General features: G+C 37.5%; 1 pseudogene; it reads left to right on the top strand.

Annotated features, from left to right (window-relative positions):
- LOC115855672 (ras-related protein Rab-28-like) overlaps positions 1–7,478 on the top strand; it is a 28,504-nt pseudogene extending 21,026 nt beyond the window's left edge.
- Positions 7,479–18,167: the final 10,689 nt, after the last annotated feature.

The following is an 18,167-nucleotide window of genomic DNA, read 5'->3' as shown; positions in this document are numbered from 1 at the left end:
TGTTGGTTATTTTACAGATTCCATCGAAAGAGGATAAAAAAAACACTGATGTTTTAAGTACTTGAGTTCTTCCCATTCACAACAACTCTGAGTGATGAACTAAGGAGTTATACTCAGGATCCCCATAACCTCTGCCTAAGGCTGCCTTTTGGCTCAGTTACATTCCTTGAGGATAAAGACTATGGTTGTTGCATTTGCTTTCTTTTCTTACACTTAGTGGAGTGCCTTATCTATAGTAGGAGCTCAATAAATATTATAGCAACAACGTATCCACATTTCACAGACGTGAAAGCCAAGGTTTAGAGAGGTGGAGGAGCAGCAGGTACCAGAATGCCTGAGTGGTTAAGGTGTTGGACTTATGATCCAATGAATTACATCCTCTTGGGTTCGAACCCCACTTCTGGCACAAGTCAACCCGCTTTTCCAAATAGAGAGGTGGAGAAGCTTGTGCAAGGTGGAAAGGCAAATCCCAAGCTTGGTGACTTCAGCAGTTCCCTTGCCATCTCCCTTATTAAGATATGGAGGGCCCCTAAGACCCCATTCTCCTGTTAGGCAGCTTCCTGTGAATACTACAGATTTTTCATACTCCTCAAATGAAAGTGGGTCAAAGAGAGTGAGACCTAATTATTAGGATAATGTGGTAAAATACCATTTACTGATAGTGATAGCATCCTGCTCAAAGAAACTAGTGATGAAATTTCTATTATCTTACTTCTCAAAGCTGCTAAAAAGCGTAATTCTCTGTTTCTTCATGATTAAAATCCCTTGAGATCCATTTTTGTAATCTAAGAACAAAAATAAACATTGCTCCCTACCATGTGCACTTTGAAGAATTTGCTCTTCAGGAGGATTATATAACAGACACCTTTCAGATGGTTCTGTGTCAATTAAGAGAAAGCAACCTTAATTGTGATTATGGATGTTTAAACCAGGTGTGATTTCCTGGCTGTGTTTAGCCAAATCTCCTGCAGACCCTTTCCATATAGCACCACTGAGTTCAGTCTGGTCTAGGTAGATTGGCATACATTTCAGCTTACTGTGGCACAGCAAGCTTCCAATAAAATCTTGTCAGTGCAATTTCACACAATGGGTGGGCCTGTGTGTTCTGCATATTAGGAAAGGCTCTTGTTTGCCAATGCAACAGGTTTTTTATTCTGAATTCATTTAAAGCATCAAATGAGGTTACAATGGTAAATATCACAGGAAAAAGTTAACAGTGACAGTCACGGTTCCTCAGAATATCTTGGCTTTGTCCACCAAACCATTTAAGGAGGAAACTTGCTATACTGTGCTCTATTTCTGCTGCTTGCTCTCATGATAGCAATTTAGATTAGTAAGGATCTGATTATTAATGTGAAAATTTTTAGTGTTTTTTACTGCTTATAAATTAAATATATAGGGGAGGTGGCATTAACTCTCATTTCTTACTTTATATATTTTATAGTTTGAATTTCCAAACAGCATGTGCTACCTTAGTAATTTTATACATTCATGAAAGAATTTTTTAAATGAACATCATTTCAATTAAGTAAACACAAGCCTCACCTGCTTACTGTTTTTTAAAATTCTGACAATACCAACAGATACAAAATAGAAACAAATTCCACTATCTAGAGATGTCAGTTGAAAACATTAATATGTACATATTTATTTAAATTGTGAAAATACTTTTAACTTGGCTAATATTGTTTTGTTGTATATTTCTTTTAATAATACATAATGATCATCTTTCCATATAACTTTATGAATGCCACAACATTATTTTTAATGGCCACAAAATATTTCATTATGGACATGCATTAAATATTTTAAACTAATTCCCTAATAATATAGTTAGTTTGCTTCGAATTCCTCAATATTATAAACAATGCTACATGAACATTTATTTACTTCTCTGATTAATTCCTAAGGATAAGGAGTTTGAAGAAGATGTAGATTTTAAGTCTCTTACTACATATTGCCAGAGTATAATTCCAAACGTTGAACCAGTATGTTTTCCTACCCACAATATAGTCAAGTTGCCATTCATTTAAAATGGTTCTCCAGTTTCCCCATAAAAACAAAAGAAAACATTTTTTAATTTTAATTAAGAAAAATAGAAGCTAGAAAACGCAAGAGTACTGACACCAGCAGCAACCTTGTTCAAATTCTTTTCCTTGGGAGGAAAGAAGGGACTAACTACCATTTGCTGAGTACCTGTAATGGATCAGTCACTATGCAAAGTGCTTAGCCAAAGGCTTTTCATTCAATCTGCAATAACAATCTTAGGAAATAGGGGTAGTATATCATTTCCACATCACAGAAAAAGCCGTGTTTCATAAAAGTTGAGTATCTTGATCAAGGTTACCTAGATAATAAGTTTTGACCCTGAAATGTTCAGGCCAATTTGTTTGACATCATTTTTTTTTTCACTCAGGTTTGAGGTTCTCCACCAGATTTCCACATGTTAGTGACACATGACCTTGTTAGGTTCCCTATAATGCAAGGTACTCCTAGTCTCAGGTCTGGAAGAAATACCTCGTTCAAAATTTACATCTTTTACAGGGAAACACATGAAGCAATCAGGAAGGAAATGAGGATATAGTTTTGTAACATTTTCACATAACTTTCAACTCAGGGGCCATTCATACTCTATAAAACTTCTCAAAGTTTCAGACATAAAACTTTTCAAATAGGCTTAGGGAAAAGATATTTTCAGGTACACATTCTGCCTTAAATTTAAAAAGAAAAACAACTTTAACTTACTAATGAGTATGTACCTTGAGAAATAAATGGCAGAGAAAAATAAAAGGCAAAATGAGAGCTTAGAAAGCAACGCTGTACATCGGGGAATATGCACTTAAGAACAATAATGACAATTTCTAACACATAACTCGCATCCCACACGCCCATATGAAAGACAAAATCTTAAGTAATAGACTTAGCTGTCAGTTACAATATCTGTTCTCACACATAGTGTTAATGAAACTGGAGCAGCAGCAGGAGAATGCACATATTTTTTGTTAGAAATAAATGGATGGCTTCATTTGTTCCAACTTTCTAGATTCCCTTTGTTGATCACACTTCCAGATTTCTTCATGTTGGAATTTAATCATAAAGTCATCATTTTTATTTTTAATTTATTTATTTTTTTTGCGGTACACGGGCGGGCCCCTCACTGTTGTGGTCTCTCCCGTTGCGGAGCACAGGCTTCGGACGCGCAGGCTCAGCGGCCATGGCTCACAGGCCCAACCGCTCCGCAGCATGTGGGATATTCCCAGACCGGGGCACGAACCCGTGTCCCCTGCATCGGCAGGTGGACTCTCAACCACTGCACCACCAGGGAAGCCCAGTCATCATTTTTAAAAGAGAATTATCCCCTTATAATACTCAATGCTGTATCATGCTGAAGTGTACAACTATAGTTAAGTTTCCTATAAAAATGGTTACTCTTTAACTTGGCATTTGAATGAAGTAGGCAGAGCAACATAAAAATTTTGCAAGTTCTCCCCAGTCTTTTTCCCCCCCGCAATAAGGCAGCTGACAAATTCCAAATCTTAAACAGCTGATTATGAATCCCCTATCTTTCTTTTAATAATATATTTATTATTTATTTCCTACATTTCCTCCAACATCACAACCTGCTCTTAAAATATATGCCATGCCCTTATTCTTATGGGAAATTCTTGAAATTCACAGAATGCTAATCTTTTTTTATATTTCACAAATTCAATTTACAAAATGGCAAAATTAAAGTCAGAAGAGAAAGAAACTAGAAAAATCCTAGCTGATTTACACTTGGGAGACAGAAAGGTTTTTTTCTCTTTCTGTTTGCACATATAAGACTAAAGAGAAAAATTTAAGAGCAGAAGTGATGCTGACATTCTCATCTCATCTGACAGATATTTGAAAAGCAAATCTTCATTCTTATTTATCTATGCTGTGGGAAATCAGTTTTAACCAGGCTCTGACAAAAGGCATCCTCCAGAATCCTGACACTGATGCACACAGGGTGGTTATTTTCAATCTGAGACCAAGTTAAAAGTGTCCCCCTTCCTGTTCCTCCCCACCACACACAGAGGGTACCTTCTGTGCCTTTCTCACAGAAAACCTCTGCAATACCCCATGGCACTCATCCTATATTATTATCACAGCACTCATCTCAACTGAAGCACTTCCTGTATAAAATCAATTGTTTCAACCCCCTAACAGAAATCTCCCCAAATAAACAAATACTTGAATAACATGGCACTATTTTTACTGAGGAGCAGGAGTTTTAGATTTAATATGTGCAGTATGCTGGTTAAAATGAATGACTTCACTACAGATACAAGACAATGGCATTCATTGTGCACTACTAAAGAAAAAAAAGGTATGATTATACTATATCTGATGAATCCCAATTTAAAAAGCCACAGATAAACTCCGTTTAATGTTATTAGTATTGATCAGAAAGCACCCTTTAATTCTCTTAGATGTATTGGGAACATAGCCTCACCCAGCTCTCATGTCTGCAAAAGCAGTGTTTCAAAAAGTGAGAATTCTTCAATTAAAAGAACATATAAGAAGAAGGACACCTGTGCTCTCACTGGCAGACAGTGTTCATTAGAACTCTGAGAACTGAGGTCTCTTACCAACTCAATTTAAGCAACTTTTATTTACGTAACACTTAGAAAACCTATAAAGAAAATTCCATAAAGAAAGAATAGGTGGCCTTCAGGCTATTCCTAAATTACCCCAGCAGTAACACAACTCTTCATCTCTGCTGTGTAGGGAATCCACTTATTTTTCCACAGAGGGGTTCTACTTTCCCTCTCACTTTTATTGACAGCAGCATGGGTCTTCTCTTACTGAGATGCAGGCCTGGGGGCATTTTCAATTACAGCAGACAGAAAGTTTTCAACATTCTTTCCAATTCTTGATCCAAATGCCCTAAACCCTGGATAGGACAACACACAGATTGGAAGCTGGTGCTCATACACAATCTATATGTGCACCTTTGCTGCATTACGAAAATGTAGGATTGGAACGTTGAAAATCATGGAGAGGGTACACTTCAAATCATTTGGTTGCTTTCCAGACCATGGACATACTACCTGTAAGCTAGACCTAACATTAACCTTCAGAATCACTATGCTGTACACCTGAAACTAATGCAATATTGTAAGTCAACTATACTTCAAAAACACGCATTTTCAATCTTGCACGGGGCACAGGAGCAGAGGACAAGGCTCAGGGACTTGCTAATCCTGGAAGGGAAGGAGATCCAAGGTTTACCCCACTGTGAATAGTTGTCACCTCTTATAAGTAAGAACTATTTGAAATATTTAAAGTTTACAGTCAATGTTTTATATACTTTAGAAAAGATCATTTCAAAATATCTATACTGTATAAATATATATATACACATACATATGTGTATGTGTATATATATATAAATGAGCAAATATAAAGAGCAAATACATAGGGCTTACATAGTACTAGGCACTGCTCTAAGTGCTTCACATATGAAACTCCCTTAATCCTCACAACCTTATAAAGTGGGTACTACTGTTATCATACTATTGACAGACTGAACTGAGAGGTTAGGTAACTGACCCAAGGTCACACAGCTAGCAAACGAGTGGTAAAGCTTGGTCCATACCGAGGCATTCTGGCTTCAGAGTTCATGTTCTTAACCACCATATTATACCACCTGTTTCAGTTTTTAGAAAACAATTAAATTTTATTTTTCTTTTAAATCCACATACAGAAACATTAACTTGATTTATTCTAAGTTACCCAATCCCTCCCTCCCTCCACCTCCAAGTTACCTGACAAGGTTTATCCTAATGGTACATACATTTAAATTTTTATTTTTTCAGAGCTGATTTTGAATATAGCATAAGGTTCTCTGAAATTCCCCAATAAATGCAAATAAAATTTTGAATCAATATTTGATATACTAGCAAGCTGTGCCAAAGCAATTTTTATCACTACAAAAGGCAAGTTTCAATGGCCCGATGATTCTTTTATTTGTTCCATTATTTATTTATAACACCTAGAGCATATGATCTTTTGAGTTAATCTTACAGATGAAAAGTCTCATGAAGAGTGGAAAAGCGAACAGACGGCATAATTCCAGGAAAGGCCAGGAATCTTAGTACTTTTCTGCCTGGCAATTTAAAGTAAAATGCACATCAAAACTGAAGCAGGCTATCTGTTGTCTGGGTTAGAGTTTACAGGAAAAAGCATTAAGTATCACCAACAAGCATATCATCTCTGACTCCAGGGATGTTCCCACACCCTCTAATTGGTGCCATTCCGTACTAATCAATACATTACAAGCACCTAATAGGCACTCCTGCAAATTCTAGGGAAACAACTCACAGCAGAAAGCACTGTAGCCCTGAATGTTCATACTCGAGTGCAAATGTTAATTCATGCAGTACTTGCATTAAACTGGACTAATTATCTACTGAAGGAATCTATTAAAGGCATGCTGTCAATCCTACAGATTGGGTTCAGCAAAGTGAAACTGAATTGCTTGCCTTTTCAGCTAATTACAAAACTCTGTCTGACATGCTTTAAGAATGGTCAAAAAAAAGTACACATGGGCGCAGGGGGAAGGGAGGTGGGCAAGATGACACTCGGCGAGCGATTCTCCCCAGATCCCTCCAGCGACCGCTGAGCCACCGGGGCAGGGGTGCTGCCTGCCCTGCCGCCCTTCCTCCTCTCCCCTGCCCCCAGAGACGCCCCCATTCCCTTTCTCCTTCTACCTCGGGTAGGGGTGGGTGGGAAGGGAAGGGAGGGGCGGCACGCCTAGTTCCGGTGGGCGGGCCTGGTTCCTGGGACACCATGTCGGACTCTTGAGGAGGGGAGCCAGGACCAGCAACTGAGAATCGTCGTGCTGGGGGGCGGCACCTCAGGGCAGACCTCCTTAGCTACGTGTTTTGCTCAAGGAGCTTTTGGGAAACAGTACAAACTATAGGACTGGATTTCTTTTTGAGAAGAATAACGTTGCCAGGAAACTTGAATGTTACTCTTCAAGTCTGGGACATAGGAGAGCAGACAATGGGAGGCAAGCTGTTGGATAAATGTATGTATGGAGCACAGGGAATCCCTCTTGGTATATGATATTACAAATTATCAAAGCTTTGAGAATTTAGAAGATTGGTATTCTGTGGTGAGGAATGTGAGGGAGGAATCAGAAACTCGGCCACTGGCTGCCTTGGTGGGCAATAAAATTGATTTGGAGCATATGCAAATGATAAAACCTGAAAAACACTTAAGGTTTTGCCAGGAAAATGGTTTTAGTAGCCACTGTCTCAGCAAAGACAGGAGACTCTGTCTTCCTGTGTTTTCAGCAAGTTGCTGCTGAAATCCTGGGAATCAAGTTAAACAAAGCAGAAATAGAACAGTCACAGAGGGTGGTGAAGGAAGATATTGTAAACTACAACCAGGAACCTATGTCAAGAACTGTTAACCCTCTTAGAAGCTCCATGTGTGCAGTTCAGTGAGCACATTTTTCTTCTGTGTTGATGGTTCCGGCTGCCCTTCGCCTCTGTGTGGGCCCGAGGACCTCTAGGAATTTGTTTTATCAGTGACCATCTCTGTAGTTCAGTTAACGCTTTCCTCTCAGTTCGCTTCATCATTGCGTGCTGCCTCAGCCGTAAGCAGCTCCTTGAGCTGAAAAGAACTCAACTTTGGGACAACACACCTTGAATTCAAAATGGAAAGCCCATTCTCTGGAATTAGACTGCTTCACTGAAAACGAATAATGTTGGTTCTCTTTATGTCCTCACTTCTTTTTTCCCTGATGTAAGTTTTTTTAAACAAATATGAAAACTATCCAAGTCTTGATCATCAGCCAGGATTTTGCCACAGCACAGTTTCATACTCTTATCTGAACTCATACCTGGCAAAGTATGCTTCAGAGTACAAACATTTAAACGAGTAATATATTTTATCTACAGATACTTAAGAAGGCATTCTTTTGCTGTCTATTTTGAGTGAAAATATATAAAGCTGTATCTAGCTAAAAATGCTTGAAATAGGGCTTCCCTGGTGGCACAGTGGTTGAGAATCTGCCTGCTAATGCAGGGGACACAGGTTCGAGCCCTGGTCTGGGAGGATCCCACATGCCACGGAGCAACTAGGCCCGTGAGCCACAACTACTGAGCCTGCGCGTCTGGAGCTTGTGCTCCGCAGCAAGAGAGGCCGCGATAGTGAGAGGCCCGCGCACCGCGATGAAGAGTGGCCCCCGCTTGACACAACTAGAGAAAGCCCTCACACAGAAACGAAGACCCAACACAGCAAAAATAAATCAATTAATTAATAAACTCCTATCCCCAACATCTTCTTTAAAAAAAAAAAAATGCTTGAAATAAAGCTATAATAGAAATTTTTTTTCATTTTTTAAAAAAGAGCCTAAATTCTTTATATTTTAGCTGTAACTCACAAAGTAGTATTTGATATTGTATTTTTATTATTATATCATGGTCATTATGTACTGTGTAATACTCAGGTTAGATTGGCGTTGTGAATTCTGATAAACGTTCAGCTGATGCTCCATGTGGACTTTCTCCTGCAAACTGTGTAAGAGTACTCCCAGAATGAGTTATGACTATTGTTGGATCATTGTGGACTGTACCTGAGGTTCAGATGTTTTTCTCCGGCAAAAAAATTTATTTAAATTACAAAAAAAAAAAAGTACACATGACCAGCATACAGCTCCCCAACACACACTGAGTCTCTTCTTGTCAATCAAGAAAATACAGGACATGATGATAATAGGAAGAGAAGCACAGCCTGAGGCCATGTGCATTTTCATTACATCTCTTATGGTCCCATAAAGAATGTGGCATGCCACAAATAACCAGATTTTTTAAAAATCTCAAACCTCATATAATTGGTTTTTCATTGCATAGTTTCAAATAATAAACAATAACTTTTAAGCACTTAGAGATATTCCTCAATGGTTATGTTTAATATTCTTATACATTTAAACAAAAAAATCTGGCTATAGAATTCTTTTTTTCCTTTTGCCTCTTATACTAAGCTAGAAGTCAAGAGGAAAGTAGGATTCTTCCCTCTGTTTTCCCCACTTTCTCTAGCTTCACTGGGTCTCAAGTTTCTACAAACTCATCACACACTCAGATAATGATGCACAGACCTTACAAGGAGGACAGAGGAAGCAGTTTGCAATATAGCACCTAGACAAATTCCAAAATATTTTGTGGGGTGGAGCCAACTTGCTGTCAAAATCAGACATTCTTTTCTTCTACATGGAAATGTTCACTACTGGCAGATTTCCATATCTTTCTGACATACCCACACCTTAAGTTTTATACTATCCACACCTATATAAAAACTCAAGCTCAAAACAATAATCCTGAGCCATCAAATGGGCTGGTTTAGCACCAGCACAATATTATAGAAGGCATGAAGCATTTAAGGGGATTTTACAACTATTACTCTCAATAATGGAGAAAGGATTCATGATTAAGTTATTCAAAAATTCACTATATAATGATTCATATCCTATTCCTCTTTCTCTCATGTCACATGTCTGTAAATATCAGCAAATCCCATTGGCTTTACCTTAAAAATCTATTCAGAGTCTATCTACTTGTTACCATCACTACTGCTACAGCCATGTTCAAGGTACAGTCATCTCAAGCCTATAGAATAGCCTCAAAATTTGTACCTCTGCCCCTCTCTTAGTCTATATCCCTTTCACACAGAAGCCATAACATAAAAATAATATAATAATTAAGTAAAAATATAAAAATCATCTCAAAGAAATTGAAGACAACAAAAATTGAAAGATATACTGTGTTCTTGGATTGGAAGAATCAATACTGTTAAAATGACTATACTACCCAAGGCAATCTACAGATTCAATGCAATCCCTGTCAAATTATCAATGGCATTTGTCACAGAACTATAACAAAAAAATTTTAATTTCTATGGAAACACAAAAGACCCTGAATACCCTAAACAATCTTTAGAAAGAAGCACAGAGCTGGAGGAATCATGCTCCCTGACTTCAGACTATACTACAAAGCTACAGTAATGAAAACAGTATGGTACTGGCACAAAACAGACATATAGATCAATGGAACAGGATAGAAAGCCCAGAAATAAACCCATACATTTATGGTCAATTAATCTACAACAAAGGAGGCAAGAATACACAATAGAGAAAAGAAAGTCTCTTAAATAAAAGGTGCTGGGAAAACTGGACAGCTACATGTAAAAGAATGAAATTAGAACATCCTCTAACACCATATACAAAAATAAATTCAAAATAAATTAAAGACCTAAATGGGATACCGGATACTAAAAAACTCCTAGAGGAAAACATAGGCAGAATACTGTTTTGGATCCATCTCCTAGAGTAATGGAAATAAAAACAAAAATAAATAAATGGAACCTAATTAAATTTAAAAGTTTTTGCACAGCAAAGGAGACCATAAACAAAACAAAAAGACAACCTTCAGAATGGGAGAAAATATTTGCAAACGATGTGACCAACAAGGGGTTAATTTACAAAATATACCAACAGCTCATATAGCTTAACATCAAAAAAACATACAACGCAATCAAAAAATGGGCAGAAGACCTAAATAAACACCTCTCTAAAGAAGACATACAGATGGCCAGCAGGCACATGAAAAGATGCTCAAAATTGCTAATTATTAGAGAAATGCAAATCAAAATTAGAATGAGGTATCAATTCACACCAGTCAGAATGGCCATCATTAAAAAGTCTACAAATAATAAATGCTGGAGAGGGTGTGGAGGAAAAGGAACTCTCCTACACTGTTGGTGGTAATGTATACTGGTAGAGTCACTATGGGGAACGGTATGGAGGTTCCTTAAAAAACTAAAAATAGCGCTGCCGTATGATCTAGCAATCCCACTCCTGGGCCTATATCCAGAGAAAATTCCAATTTGAAAAATACATGCACCCCAATGTTCATAGTGGTACTATTTACAATAGTCAAGACATGGAAGCAACCTAAATGTCCATCGACAAATGAATGGATAAAGAAGATATATACAATGGAATATTCCTAAGTTATAAAAAAGAATAAAATAATGCCATTTGCAGCAACATGGATGGACCTAGAGATTATCACATTAAGTGAAGTAGAAAGACAAATACCATATGATATCGCTTATATATGGAATCTTAAAAAATGATACAAATGAAGTTAGTTATAAAACAGACTCACAGACACAGAAAACAAACTTATGGTTACCAAAGGGGATGGGGGGAGTGGATAAATTAGGAGTTTGGGATTAAGAGATACACAATACTATACATAAAATAAGTAAGCAACAAGGACCTACTGTATAGCAAAGGAAGCTATACTCAATATCTTGTAATAACCTATAATGGAAAAGAGTCTGAAAAAGAATATACATGTGAGTATAACTGAATCACTTTGCTGTACACTTGAAACTAATACAACATTGTAAATTATACTTTAAAAAGGAAAGAAAAAATACAAAAACATAAAATATATATATGTGTGTATACATATATATAAATCATCTAAAAGTGAAATAAATATCACAAAATGGCAAATACTCTATAATTCCACTTAGATGAGGTTCTAAAGTAATCAAACTCATAGAAAAAGAAAGTAGAATAGTGGTTTACAGGGGCTGATAGGAGAGGAAAATGGGGAGTTTTTGTTCATTCCATGGGTATACAATTTCAGTTTTGCAAGAGATGTGTTGCACAGCAATGTGAATATAGTTGATACTACTGAAGTTACTAATTACACATTTAGAAGTGGTAAAAAAAAAAATTAAAATAAAAAAATCATGGTGGAAATTCCTCTACTCAAAAATTATCCCATGACTTCAAATGTACTCTCTAAAATCCTGAACCTTTTCCATGGCTCAGACGGCTAAGCATGACTGACCCCCACTACCCTCTACAAGGTCTACACCAACCTCCACACCCACCATCCTACCTCACCTCCCACTCTCCCCTCACTCATTCTCTCCAGCCAAATTGGCATTCTCAACACACCAACGACGTGGCTTTGTGAAGCACACTCTTCCCTCCAGAAATCACATTGTTCACTCCTATATTTCATGCAGGTCTCTGATCAAATATCACCTGTCAGGAATGATAGGACCAAACTATCTAAAATCATACCTGTCATTGTGTGCCTCTCTCCTGATTTACTTTCATTTAGCATTTATCAGCATCTGATCAATTTGCTATTTCTCTTCTCCCAACTAAAATCATAAATTGCAAGAGATAAAAAAAAAAAGTTTTATGTTCACTGTTCTATCCCCAGTGCTTAGAACAGTACTTGGAACACTGTGGCTACTCAATAAATATTTATTGAATAAATGAATGAATGAATGGCATGAGTGAACGTGATTGTGGATAACTGAACTATAAAGGGAAATCCATTTCATTACATATTTTTTAGATCTTTACTCGAATTCCTGACCCTATTGCCTAAGTATGCTCAGCTTAACTGAATATTATTTTACTAAAGTGGAAAAATTATTTATAGGGATTAGGAAATATGTTAATATGTGAAGTACAAAAGTAGTTTTGTCTAGTTCTCGATGTTGTATATTCTTTTTTCATTCTTCTGAGATAATAATACACCCACAGATATCATATGAGCAGTAGTGCTTAGCAAAGCTGTGTGGGCTCATTAATGGTCTCAGTTCTGCCAGGGGATGACACACTGTGAAGTAGTCATAAATTACAGGCTGATTAAAAAATACACACACACACACACACACACACACATGCACACACACACACTAAAGTCTTTGTGTTGTCTAACACTAAACTTATTAACTTTAGCCTGCATCCCTGAATGCTGATATGAATTGGTGCCAAGAGGCCTGTAAGGATGGAAAAAAAAGAGCAGGAAGGTAAAAACAGAGGAGAAACATAGTTAAGAAAACTGGAGCAAAAAGTGGTAACATAATAACACTAAATCTGTAGCAGGGAAGTATATCAGAGCCTCTTTAAATTATAATGAAAAAATGCAGAAATGCAATATCAGAAGTTAAATAAGGTCATTCATAAGAGAATATCTGTAGCATATTTCCGACCAACTGTGGGAGTAAAAATTCATGAATAATATTAAAGGTATTTACATGATCCACTGTTCTCCTGAATAGTGTTTGCCTAATGTAATAAGATCTGGATTGCTTGATCAAAATACAAATTTAGAATTGTAAGACCTAAACCTGACTGCCCATGCTATTAAAAAAGGAAGATGAACTTCTTTGAATATAATAGTTTACATCAATATTATCATTTTACTCCATTTATGTTAGAGATTATTCTGATTAAATTAATACTCTGTAATAATTATACTATACTACCCATGAAAGAGATTCTAATCTCCTTTTTTAATATACCTAGGTGTTGGTTTCATTTAAAACAAAGTCTTAGGGACTTCCCTGGTGGTGCAGTGGTTAAGAATCCGTCTGCCAATGCAGGAGACATGGGTTCGAGCCCTGGTCCGGGAAGATCCCACATGCTGCAGAGCAACTAAGCCCATAAGCCACAACTACTGAGCCCACGTGCCACAACTACTGAAGCCTGCGCACCTAAAGCCCATGCTCCACAACAAGAGAAGCCACCTCAGTGAGGAGCCCGTGCACCACAATGAAAAGCAGCCTTCACTCGCCATAGCTAGAGAAAGCCCACATGCAGCAATGAAGACCCAACGCAGCCAAAAATAAGTAAATAAGTAAATAAATAAATAAATAAGAATTGCTTTAAAAAAAGTCTTAAAATTCAAACTTAATTTAAACAATCCCAATCTTCCCTTATAAAGTAATATGAGAAAATATAGCCTATCCTTTAAAAATAGAATATTCTTTAATAAACTAAAATCTAACTAAAAATTATTCATCTCTCCAATTCTTCTAAAGTTATTTTTTTAAAACATACATAACTATCTTATTTCCTTCCCACTCTTCAAAGTTGACAGTTACATTTACAAATGCAAAAAGCAAATACAGCTAAAAAGCTTTCCTCTTTTTTTTTTTCATTTTTCTCTCAGTGAATATATTTAAATAAAATATCCTTGGAAAAAATGAGAAAAAAAAACTCCTTTATTAATATCAGAGTTTTCTAGCAGTAACATTCCCTCAAATTCTAATTTATCTGTATTTTATCTTTTAATCTGGACCTTATCTCCAGATAGTTAGGGCCTCCTGAGAGTATTTTATATGCTTTTCCTGAAAGATTTGTTTCACCTTTATTAACATCCTTAGCTTGGTTCACCTAAGGCAAGTGTTTGATAAATTTTTTTTTACCACCCCTTCATTCTTCCCCCAAGCACAAGGATATATGGGTTAGCTCTACCTAGTTCAACTTGACTTTTTTTTTTTTTTTTTTTTGCGTACGCGGGCCTCTCACTATTGTGGCCTCTCCCATTGCGGAGCACAAGCTCCGGACGCGCAGGCTCAGCGGCCATGGCTCAGGGGACCAGCCGCTCCGCGGCATGTGGGATCTTCCCAGACCGGGGCACGAACCCGTGTCCCCTGCATCGGCAGGCAGACTCTCAATCACTGCGCCACCAGGGAAGCCCTGTTGCTATTCTTTAGCCAGCATTTTAACTATCTGAAGAAATCAATCCTTATTTCTTCTCAGAATCACCAGATTACTGTTAGTGAGTCAAGTTTAATGTATTACAGCTCTTTTTCCCCATCAAATAGGGAAGTATATCAGCTATCCAAATAATATGGGGAAAGCACTTTAAGTTACAATGTTTTCATGTTCCTTTTAAGCCAAGTAGATGTGAAAGGACATCTCAACATGACACTCCTCTGCTCTTTATTGCAGATTCATATAAGTGATTCAGTGAATAACTGATTCAACAAATGTTTTTGATAGTCTGTTCTGTACAATGTGCTGTGCTATGTGCCATGGAGATGAGGAGGCAGATTAGGTATGTTCCTTGTCCTCAAGGCACTCACAGAAACCTAAAGTTTTACCTTTTAGTTTTATGCATCACAGAAAGTTAGGAAATATATACAGAAATAAGATAATTGTGTAAAATAATTGGCAAGCAAAAACCTCTGTATAAGCATTCATTCTATCAGATGCTGAATCTGCAGAAAAAGAAACAGTGGTAGATTGATGCCAAAATGTTCCCAACTCCTCACCACCTACTCGTGCCTTTTGCAATGTGACCAGCTCCTCCCTTCCAATGGTAGAACCAATTTCTCTACCCCTTGAATATGGACTAGCCTTATAATTTGCTTTGGTCAATAGGAAGTGCCCAAAGAGTCCATGTGCCAGATCGAATTGTCCAGGTGACTCAGACTCAGACTCATGAGCAATAATACTAGTTTATTCTTTTGTGTCACTAAGCTTGAGATGGTTTATTCACAGTTACAGTGTATTGCTGTGGTGATACATAACTGATATAGGATAGTGGACATAACATTTGCAAATGCATGGGGAACCATGGCTTTCTCTACTAGTATCATGCTACTTCATCTATATAAATGAAATTTCATGAAAAGCAGTGTAATAAAGGAAATGTAAGTTCCACAGGAGCATGAGTTATTATTTTTTTCTATTTTGTTCACTGATGTGGCCCAAGCATCAAGAAGAGTGACTGGCACAGAGGAGATGCTCAAATTTTTTGTTGTTGTTGAAAAAATAAATGTATTTAACCAAACATTTATTTGATTATCTCTGAATCCAGAGTTAAAGCCTCAGAAAAGGCATTTAAATGGATTCCAAGGAAGTGAGTAGAGTCCAGGAGGAAATTAGACCATTGTAGTATTACTCCAGAAATGCTATGACAAGATCTTAAACTGGGGTGGTGACAGAAAGAAGAGGAAGGACAGGCCAATTTGGCCCCATTAAATGGGTTGGGCTTGTCCCCAAAATATATGTAATTACTCATTCTCTAGAATCCTTTCCATTTATCCATTTCAAAATATCAATGAAAATGTGATAGAGTTTCTAACTTCAAGTATTCAGTCTAATGAGAAAATATTTCAGCCATCTCCTCTCTGTATTACAACCCTATCTGACAGCACTCGGATAAAGGTAAATACAGACAGGGAATGGGGATGCAGCAGGGAAGTTTTTCTGGAAAAAGGTAATTCATTGCTGAAGCCGAAGGAAATACCCAGATAAAAGAACAGGTGAAAGACGTGTCAAGGGAGAAGCAGCAGCAAACACCAAGACCTGAGGCAAGAGACAGTATGGCAAGTCCTAAGAACTGTAAATAATTCCCTCGGGCTTCAGTAAAGCTTCAAAGAGGAAGTGAGACAAAAGAAGAAGACATAATCAGTCCATAAAGGACATGTAGACCTTGATAAATTTTCAGGTTCATTGTTAAGCTATGAGGAACCTCTGAGAGTTTTAAGCAAAGCAGTGACACAGTGAGGTTTAGAGTTTAGAAAGATCCCCCTAAATGTACTGTGGTGATTAAATGGAGAGGAGCAAGAATGATGAAGGAGAACACTCAGGAGACTGCTATAGAGGTCCCAATGAGAAATGGTGGGTGAACAAATGTGAGAGCACTGGAGATGTATGTAAATGGATTTGATATTTTGGAAAGAAAATATGAGGGAGAAAGGAGTAGATAAGTAGCATTCTGACTTTGGCAACTTGTGGGTGGAAGTGACAAATATAAAACTAAAAGATACAGGAGGGGTAGTAGGCTAGAGGTAGGATAGTAAGTTCATTCTTGGACATGCTGTGTGTGAGATCATTTGAATCCTGAGATAAAGATGTGCAAAGAGAAGCGATCAATTTATTTAGCATTTTGCCTAGTCCTGTGTGGTGCCCGACCCACAATAAGTGCTCAATAATTCATTCATGAATGAATGAACAAAAGCAGCTCAGTAAAGAGATCTGGGGGCTTCCCTGGTGGCGCAGTAGTTAAGAACCCGCCTGCCAATGCAGGGGACACGGGTTCAAGCTCTGGTCCAGGAAGATCCCACATGCCACAGAGCAACTAAGCCCACGCGTCCCAACTACTGAGCCTGCGCTCTAGAGCCTGCAAGCCACAACTACTGAGCCTGCATGCTACAACTACCGAAGCCCACACGCCTAGAGCCTGTGCTCCACAACAAAAGAAGACCCCGCTATGAGAAGCCCACGCACCACAACGAAGAGTAGCCCCCGCTCACCTCAACTAGAGAAAGCCCACGCACAGCAACAAAGACCCAGTGCAGCCAAAAATAAATAAAAATTTTTTTTAAAAAACACTGTCTACCCAGAATTCCATAACCAAAAAAAAAAAAAAAAAAGAAAAGAGATCTGGACTTAGATCTAGAAAAGGGAATTAATAGTATATATCCAGGAGAATATATGCTGTGGGAATACATTATATCAGTTCTGCTCAGAGTGTGTACTGCACACACAGCTGGTCCTCAAACTGTCACCTGTCCTCAATGGAATAAGCACAGATATTAAAAGTAAGCATTTGGAAAGTTTTATAGCAATGCAACAGTAATTTTACAACTGTTTTTATCAAATATAAAGAAATTAGACTAATTTCATATGCCTTTGTTTTATTTTTTATTTCTTTTCTTTAGTTTTTGGGGTTTTGTTTTGGTTTTTTACTTTTACAAAAGTTTTGGTCTGTAAAGGATTGGATGTGTTAAAAGCAAACAAAAAAACATAAATCCTATGGGTAGCTTAAGCACAGAATTAGATCATTTGGAGACAGTGTTTATGGCTCATTTTGGCTCATTCTCACTTCCTACTATTCCTTTTTACCTGTTTTTTTAAACCCAGTTTTATTCCCTTCCTAGGATCACAACAATAAACTAAAGCCTCTTTTGTGTATTTCATATGTTTATCCAATTTGGCTCCAAAATTGTTCCTATAGCATGGATAAAAGATATTTCTTTCCCTCCCCTGAGTGCTATAGAAAGAACAATACGGTGGACAAAATTCTAAGTAGTCTTCTGGTGTTATGCCCTGTATAATTCCTATTCTTTGCATGTGGGCAGGACCTATGACTTGCCTCTAGCCAAAAGAATGTGCTAAGAGTGACTGGATGCTACTTTCTTGATTAAGATAGATAGATAACAGATCTCCTAGCAAATTCACTTTCATACTGACACTGAATAACTAAGCCACCATAAATTCTAAAACTACCAAAAAAAACTGAATTATAAAAACAACCTGTGGGGGCTTCCCTGGTGGCGCAGTGGTTGAGGGTCCA

The sequence above is a fragment of the Globicephala melas genome, chromosome 4 (genome assembly GCF_963455315.2).
Source record: "Globicephala melas chromosome 4, mGloMel1.2, whole genome shotgun sequence".
In the NCBI taxonomy this organism is placed as follows: Eukaryota; Metazoa; Chordata; class Mammalia; order Artiodactyla; family Delphinidae; genus Globicephala; species Globicephala melas.
This window is presented reverse-complemented; position numbering and strand designations above follow the sequence as displayed.